The following is a 9,318-nucleotide window of genomic DNA, read 5'->3' on the forward strand; positions in this document are numbered from 1 at the left end:
ATTCAAAAACAAAACAAAAACAAATCAGCGACCAATATAGCCACCTTTCTTTGCAAGGACACTCAAAAGCCTGCCATCCATGGATTCTGTCAGTGTTTTGATCCGTTCACCATCAACATTGCGTGCAGCAGCAACCACAGCCTCCCAGACACTGTTCAGAGAGGTGTACTGTTTTCCCTCCTTGTAAATCTCACATTTGATGATGGACCACAGGTTCTCAATGGGGTTCAGATCAGGTGAACAAGGAGGCCATGTCATTAGTTTTTCTTCTTTTATACCCTTTCTTGCCAGCCACGCTGTGGAGTACTTGGACGCGTGTGATGGAGCATTGTCCTGCATGAAAATCATGTTTTTCTTGAAGGATGCAGACTTCTTCCTGTACCACTGCTTGAAGAAGGTATCTTCCAGAAACTGGCAGTAGGACTGGGAGTTGAGCTTGACTCCATCCTCAACCCGAAAAGGCCCCACAAGCTCATCTTTGATGATACCAGCCCAAACCAGTACTCCACCTCCACCTTGCTGGCGTCTGAGTCGGACTGGAGCTCTCTGCCCTTTACCAATCCAGCCACGGGCCCATCCATCTGGCCCATCAAGACTCACTCTCATTTCATCAGTCCATAAAACCTTAGAAAAATCAGTCTTGAGATATTTCTTGGCCCAGTCTTGACGTTTCAGCTTGTGTGTCTTGTTCAGTGGTGGTCGTCTTTCAGCCTTTCTTACCTTGGCCATGTCTCTGAGTATTGCACACCTTGTGCTTTTGGGCACTCCAGTGATGTTGCAGCTCTGAAATATGGCCAAACTGGTGGCAAGTGGCATCTTGGCAGCTGCACGCTTGACTTTTCTCAGTTCATGGGCAGTTATTTTGCGCCTTGGTTTTTCCACACGCTTCTTGCGACCCTGTTGACTATTTTAAATGAAACACTTGATTGTTCGATGATCACGCTTCAGAAGCTTTGCAATTTTAAGACTGCTGCATCCCTCTGCAAGATATCTCACTATTTTTGACTTTTCTGAGCCTGTCAAGTCCTTCTTTTGACCCATTTTGCCAAAGGAAAGGAAGTTGCCTAATAATTATGCACACCTGATATAGGGTGTTGATGTCATTAGACCACACCCCTTCTCATTACAGAGATGCACATCACCTAATATGCTTAATTGGTAGTAGGCTTTCGAGCCTATATAGCTTGGAGTAAGACAACATGCATGAAGAGGATGATGTGGACAAAATACTCATTTGCCTAATAATTCTGCACTCCCTGTATATATGGCAGAGAGAGGGCAAACTGTTACATCTAGAATAGAGACACAGACACACAAGGAAAGAAAGGTGAGCAAAAACACAGAGACCATCACGCTGGTTGTATTTTCCTACTCATCTGACTGAGTGATTCAGCTGAAAGCATGACACAGTCGGACTCTGCTACAGTGTCTGAGCCAAACATGTCATCGCAGTGAAACTTTCAAAGTGTTCCTTTCTCTGCTGCTGTCGGTGTCAGATCGATGTGACCCTCATGCACTTTTCATCAGGACCTGCTTCCCTGGCTGCTTCCACTGAGCTCATCAGGAGTCCTGCTTCACATCACATCTGCAACAAACACCCTTTACCCCGTTCAGTAGCAGTAGCGTAAAGACTTCCTTCTGCATGAATATTCAGCGTACGGCATACGTGCCTTAAAATGGAGTCACAACATGGACTTGCCACATACCTCTGCAACGTTTCCTGTTGTGCACAGTAAGCTAAACGTATTCATAAATATATCTTTCTGTCTTGATGGAAATGGTTTAGCAGCTGTGTTTTGTCGCTGGTTTTGCAAGGTTTATCAAATACATCTTATCATGTGTAACACATAAGACGAGGTGCACTCATTAAAGTTTCTGAAAACACCAAATCATTTGAGCTCATTTCTCCTTTTTTCTCTCGCCGTGTTTTTTCCTCTTTCTTTGCAGAGAGGCTGAAGTGGTTCCTCTGGCATGTAAACAACTTTTGCAGGGAGTACAGTGGGGATTATTTTTCTATCAGAGCCACAAGAAACCAATCTGCCCATTTCCACTGTGGTGGTGTTGTTCCTGCAGACACAGATAAGAACTGTTCTGAGCACAAATATTACGTCAAAGTAGACTGTAGTCTTATGAAAAGAGAGAAATTTTGTTCTATATTACATATTTAAAATAAATTGACAGGCATTGCATTACTCATTTTTCATCTCATCTCAAAAATCAAGTTTGCCATACTGCTACCCTCATTGGAAAACAGATTTATGTGCCCTATAAAGTGACGATCCAAGATTCTTGAAATGCGGGAGAGTGTCAACATGTCTGTCCTTGGCTGGCCAAACTGCCCCCCTGCTGCGCCGCTCTGTGTGCACTGTTTGCTACACCCTGTCAGCTCCCTGTCGTCAGGCCCCGCTGCCTCCTGGCCATTCTCACTCGTTAATCATGATTAACATTCAGCTGGAAGCCATTCATTACTGGCTAGGTCCTAACACCTGTGGTTCTGGACCCCCGACACATCTCCATCAATTCCCCCGGGCAAAGGATAAAAAGAGGGAAAGTACAGAGAAAGACAGGCCAAGAAGTAATCACACATCTATTTAAGTCATTGGAAGAAAAGTGTTTAGTCATCCTAGGCAGAGAAAATGGTTAGATGTGCTCAAAGCTGCTCTAAGACCGACGTGCACTGGCTGCTTTTGTGGATTAAAGTTGCCAGCACTTGTGTTTTAGCACCATGTGTTCATTTTCTTGCGGAAATGTGACAAAACTGAGGCAGTTTTTCTACACAGATGTTGATAGACGTGATTGTTTTCCCAGAACAGTATTCCTGTCAGTGAAAAGCCTCTTAACATGTATGTCATGGGAAAACAAAACTCTGCTCTGAAACTCAGAGAACATCTGGAAGAAAAGGAAAACTCATTACTATTTGTCATGTTATTGTGTAGTTGTGCTAGAATTTATTAAAAAGCGCAGTTGTTCCTCAGGTCTGCATTTTGTGAATTTCACAGGAATGACAGGTAGCATTTAAATGGCATAAAGAATACCATTTTTAAGCTTTTAGCTGCCACTTTCATCCTGGATGACTGATAATGACTGAACGCAAGTTAAAATTGCTCAAGGACGCTCGAGAAGCCAAAGAGAGCTGAGAGTTTTAGATTTTTAGTCCATGGACACATCCATTAGTGTAAACAGACAGCGGCCAGGTAGGCAAGGTAAACCGGTCAAGTTAGTGGCAGCAGCAGAGCAACTATCAAACAGACCTGCTGGCAGCTTCTAAAGGACCGGAGTGATATTAGCAGGTCCGTGTAGTGGATTGGCAGTCAGTTGTAATAAATGCACTAACTGGAGATGAAAACCAGTTTGGTCCAAAAGGGATGGGGGTTGTGGTCTCTGACACAAAGCAGCTGAACAATAAAATCAAAGAGTGTGAGGGCCTCCCTTAAGATACCTGGCCGCTGAGGTGAGATCTCCATGTCTCCTAGACCTTGTCGGTTTAGATTCACACTTCCAACTCAGGCTTTGAGCCATATGTCAGGGGCTGGGTCTGTAACTCAGCATTTAGAGTCCATTGTGTATTTTTTGAGTTCTTATATGATATTGTATATAATGTTAGTTCTTGTGTTGCCATTATCAGTTAGGATTTAGTTGAGTGTTATTCTAGTTTAGATTTTTATCTTGTGTGAGTCTGTTCTTGTCTTCTCTGCTAGTATATCTTTATTTCTTGTCTGTGTGTTTCATGTTGTCATGTCTACGTCCCTCCATGTTTCCCGTTTTATTTTGAAAGTCTTGTTTATGTTCATTGTGCTTAGTGTACTTTTCCCTGTAGTGTCATGACATTCATTTGTTTCAGCTGTTTTCCCCCCAAGTATCTCCTGTGCGTATAGAGTCTTTCTCAGGATGCCTGTTCTTCTTGTCTAGTCATGTACCTCTTCTTGACCATACGGTCTGCCCACAGACTGTGAGACCACAGTTTTTGCAGGCCAATGGCTGCAAGCTGCCCAACAGGGAGGAGGGAGTTAACTTTAATGTGACATGTGGCAAGGACAATGTTATTTTTTTGTTTACTTTCTTGTGAACTTGTTTTAACTTTTAAGTTTGTTTTTACATTGTTTCACTATCTGTGGATACCAAAGGTAGGAAAGCAAGCAGTGTTGCCAGCAAAAGCTTTGCTTTGAATCAGCAAAGCACCTGCTGACTGTTATTGCTTTTTTTTTTTATGATATAAGCAGGTTCTGCAACAATTTGTCACCTAAAAATTCCCCCTGTGCAGAAAAGTTTCTACCCCAGAATGAGCAGGCGAAAACACCCCAAAGAGGGAGATATGAGAACTGTGAGTTTCTGTTTCATAGACACACAAAAAACGGTGGAACCACAGATTTATAAAAACTATGAAAAATTGCATGTAAATATATTTAAACATGCAAAATGCAACAATTCTGTGAAGAAGTTGATGTTTTGGAAGAACTCATGTCATTAGGTCACATCTCCACCCACTTACCAACTTTTAATGAGCTGAGATGCAAAATGTATTTAGTGCTACTATTAATATTTTTGTAAAATGATGATGCAGAATTGCAGGGTGGAGGTTAGGTGATGGCATTCATTGACTTACCAGTTAAAGTCATTATTAGTTGTGACTTCGTGCTTGGACTATTCTAACTCGTTATCTTAATGAAAGTCTTCAGTTGAGCGAAAATACTGCAATGAGAATACTAACAGACTAGAAACAGCCCCAAATTCTCCCATATTAGCTTCTCTTTATTGGTTCCAGATTAAATTAAGTTGAATTTAAAATCTGTCTCACATACAAAACCGTGCCCCATCCCTCTGGACCACAACAAGAACAACAACGTCTCATGCTTGACCCTGAGATGTCATCTGATTGTTCGGATTTTCTTTCTAATTTACAGAATCTTTTCTTAGAAAAGGACCTTGAGACGATTGTTGTTGTGAATTGGTGCTATATAAATAAAAGTAAATTGAACTGAACTGGGTCACTGCTAACATTTTCTATACATCCTATACTAAAAGTAATCAGGAAAAGAACATTTATAGGTAGTTTAGCTACAGTAATAAATTAATCAATAAAGCAGAGTGAATGGGGTGATACATCCAATTGGCCTGTCCAGTTCATTCAGGCTCAAGCAAAAGCCAATAGTTTATGCGCTCATGTGATGCCATGGACCCTCTAACAGTCAGGGTTGTTGTAGTTCTTTGCATTTCTAGCATCCCGGATTCCTCGAGCTCTCTGCGTTCTCTTGTCTTCCCTTTCTTTGACCTATTGTTTGAATTATTTGTCTTTTAGTTATTTTGAGCTTTTTGAATATTAGTTTGGGTTTTTTTGTTTTTATTTCCTGCCTTGACTCATTTCCCTCCTTATAGATTATATGGTAGAGCTTATTGGTTTCCACCTGTGTCACCTTTGTTATGTCATTTAAGTCTAATTTTGGCTTCATCCTTGTTTTTGTAAAACAACACACTATAATTAAGATGTCACAATCCACCAAGGCCAGATCATGCAGTGCTCAGAGAAACTGAATAAAAAAATAACAAGAGCTACATCTCAGACTCAAATCCTCAGTTAGTTTATGACAGTGCAATTAAAAAAAAAAATCAGACTGAACAAGTATGGCTTGTTTGGAAGTTTTCTAGGAGAAAGTCTTGTCTCTCTAAAAAGTACATGGCAGCACAGCTTAGGTTTACAAAGTTGAACAAGCCACAAGACTTTTGGAACAATGTACTTTAGACAGACGAGACAAAGTGGAGATGTTTGACCATAATGCACCAGCGCTTGTTTGCCACAAACCAAACACACATATCAACACAAATATCTCACACCAACTGTCAGCAGTGGAGTGTTGATGATGTGGGCTTGTTTTGCAGCCACAGGTCCGGGGCACACGTGCAGAAAGTGAGTTGATCATGACTTCAGCAGTAAGTTTCATTAAGTATATATTCTGCTGTTCTCCCTACTGCGTCTGTATATGATTTTTGGCTTTTGGGGGGTGGTTTCTCTAACAGCAAAACAGAACTTTTACATGCAAAATGTCCTTTATAAAAGTGGCACTCTGCGGCTTAAAAGTTGCATTTCATTAACAATGTTTTTTTGTCAGCTTTCACAGAAGCTGCATAATTTACATATAAAGTCATGTTCTCTTTTCTTCTCAGGGTCATTTTAATTAGCAGGTTTGTTTGAGGCTTTTCTTGGAATAATGAGGAACACATTTGACACCTGTGCCCAGAATGATTGATTGCAATGAAGTCATCACAGACACTTTAAGACATGGGCACAGACATGGGCACAAAGACCTTTTAGCTTGGTCTCTTTATTTTTCAAAAATGCCAGCTGATTATTTTCAGGCCACAGCTTTTAATAGACGGTAAAAAGCATTTATTAAAAAAATTGACTTGATTTTGTGAGTTGAAAGCATGTAATGTGAGAATATTGAGACAATACAAGACAAGAGGCAGCACATTTTGTTCCTGTATACACATGGCAACACTGTAACAAATCCCTCCATCGTTCATCTATTTTTAACACTTCTTGTCCGGGTTACAGTCATGGTGTCAGCTAAGAACGCAGAGCAGCAGGTACGTTTTTCCCCTTTAGCCTCCACCTAATACATTATACAACATATACAAAAAACATGGCAACACCATCGCCAAACTGACAGCACAGATATATCTGGAGATTAACAGGATTGTGCAGAGGTTTGCACTCCTTGGATGAAAGGAGGCTCAAGAAAAATTCTCTTAAGAATTTCCTGAGAATAAAACGTCATTCTTTTGTTCATTTTTCAAAATATGAGTTCAACACATGCATACACACTCACACACACTCAGCTGCTTCGTGGCGTTCTACAGGAGGATAAAAATCTCTCATTTGCTGTGCATCCAGGAGCCCATTATTACTTCTTTTGGGCAGAGGTAAACCAAATGAGACACATTCCTGTACACAGCCCATATTTAATCTGGTGAGAAACAGAACGAGCGAGCTGATATGGAGACCAAAATGAATCCCGAACATCAAGAGACTCTGGTATCTGAAGGATCTGGTTCAGGATTTTTTTTCCCTTTTGTGCGTTCAAGGGTAAAAGCTGCTGGGTACAGCCATCGAAATTACTTATTAAAATAGTCAGCTTTTATGTGGGAAATATTTTGGGCCTTGTACTTTCTTTTTTTTTTTTTTTAAATGCTGGTTTATTACATGAATGTATTAAATGAATGAAAACCCTTCCTTGAATTGTAATTGGCCGATTTTACGTTAAGATCATCCATACAAGCTTCTAGTGTACCTGCTATTTTCAGATTCTCTCTGCAAGTACCATAATGTCTTCTTAAACTTATGCCTCTTCAACCTGTACCCTCATTCTCATTTTTGGGATGTCGCTGAAGTTGCAGAAGGACAGATTTGCTGAGTGGGTCAGCAGTGAGTGAAGGTTATGTTTATGTGGGGAAAAGAACTCATGTGATTTCAGTGTGCACTGGCTCGGCACTGGATTGCACACAATTCAGGTAATTTCCCCTGAATGTTCACTTTCAGATGCCTCAGGAAGTTAGAGTGCAACTCCACATTATCATTCTTACCCTAGGTGAGAATTCATGGTGCACAACCCCGTGAATGCTGAAAAGAATGCGAACATGCTCCCGGTCTCACTCGTATCCTGATCAGGCTTTCTTTGGATTTGGAAACTTGAATTGAAAACTGCTTGGTTGTAGCAGGAGATCAGCTCTCACCAAAGAGACAAAATTCAGTTAGTCAGTAGTCAGGTCAATTTTAAAGAACCTGATGTTTGCTCGTCGCACAGGTTTGAGGTTCAGGGCGAAGCCACACAGTGCTTAATGCAACTAGGCAAGATTTCCAGGGAAAAATCTAAAAATAGCCACCATGTGAGTGGCTGTGGGGAAACTGGAGGAGACAATGTTGAAGGGGATTCAGTACTGATTTGAATATGTGTGGTTGTCTGTCCACGATGAACTGGCGAAATGTATCCCAGCTCTCACCCTATGATGGTTGGGATATGCTTCAGCTTCCAGGTGACCCTGAATTGGGCACGTGGTTAAGAAAGTAAACTGATGAATACTTTTTCTCCTTTTTGGCGATATAAAACTGCTACAGTGAGCTGCCATTCAAACACAAACACAATGTTGGGCACCTTTACACATCTGAAGGGTAAAGTCCTTGTAATAGGACATTTTATGGGTTAAAAATATTTTTGGGGACTTATTCTTAATGCAGCTGTAACAAATGACAATTTCACAGTTTTTCAGAGACAGTCACAAATGTTTGTCTTGTCTACTTACAGCAGTGATGCATGGTCAGCCTAAGGGAAGACTGAGTTTGCTTAAATGTTAATTTTATTCTTATTTTTAAATGCAGCTAACAGTAAGAATAATTTCAAAACAATTTTAATAAAATAATTATGTAAGTACATTTAAATGCAATACTTATTTTGTATCTAACTCAAACTCAGCTCAATATCCAGATATATAACTTCTTTATTTATTTGTTTGTTTGTTTGTTTTTGCTTGTGATTGAAAATTGTCTCTGAAAACCTCATAAGAGCTCGGCACAGCTGGTTTTATCTTATTTGCTCCAAACCTCACAGAGGTCTGAGTGTGTGATGATACAGTAAAGTCACTGATGCAGGCCCTTTAGCGCACAGCTCTGTTTCCCTCCAGCTATATGCCAACCATTAATTGAAAACCCCATTTTCTAAAGCGAGGAGAGTACAGTTGCAATTTAGAGGAACGAGTAGTAAATAGGTAATAAATCATTATCCCATATAAAAGAATATATAACTACTTTATCATCTGCGTCTTCCTCCTACTTCAGACCTCTTAACTTTTTTTAAATTTTTCACCTAAAGCAGAAAGGTCTCCTGAAATCTGATCAGTGTTCAGATGTTAACTCAAAGAAATCAAATGCAAGCTTACGTTGAGCATTTCAGACAAACAAAATTTTTTAACTTCTCAAAGGCAGTAAAAACCTGGAATATATAATACAAAGCAATGAGTAATGAAGAAAAAAACCTATTTTCCGTCATTAAATCTTCCAGCTGGATAAAGGAGCCGATTCCAAAACGAGCATCATCTTAAAACATCTTCACTGGTCAAGAATTCCACCACAACAGATGGATATGGTAATTAACTTTGTCTTTAGCTGAGGGTTACTTTAACTCTTACTCATTGCTCTTTTATGAATGTTGATGAGAATTAAGTCATCATTTTTTTTGAGAATGAGTGTTTTGTGCCCACCAGGTGACTTATAAGCTCTGCAGAGGTGTGATAAAGGGAAAATGCCTCAGAGGGGACTCCCCTAAATCC

At 40.2% G+C, this 9,318-nt stretch overlaps 1 long non-coding RNA gene across 1 annotated transcript; it reads right to left on the bottom strand.

The window, feature by feature from the left end:
• Window positions 1-1,336: 1,336 nt before the first annotated feature.
• LOC112843616 (uncharacterized) lies at window positions 1,337-2,536 on the bottom strand. The gene is made up of 3 exons (XR_003216085.1): window positions 2,239-2,536; window positions 1,707-2,067; window positions 1,337-1,585 (listed from the first exon to the last, which is right to left on the bottom strand). It is a non-coding gene; the product is annotated as an uncharacterized LOC112843616 (long non-coding RNA).
• Between the last annotated feature and the right edge of the window lie 6,782 nt (window positions 2,537-9,318).

Source organism: Oreochromis niloticus, linkage group LG22 (assembly GCF_001858045.2).
Source record: "Oreochromis niloticus isolate F11D_XX linkage group LG22, O_niloticus_UMD_NMBU, whole genome shotgun sequence".
NCBI lineage: Eukaryota > Metazoa > Chordata > Actinopteri > Cichliformes > Cichlidae > Oreochromis > Oreochromis niloticus.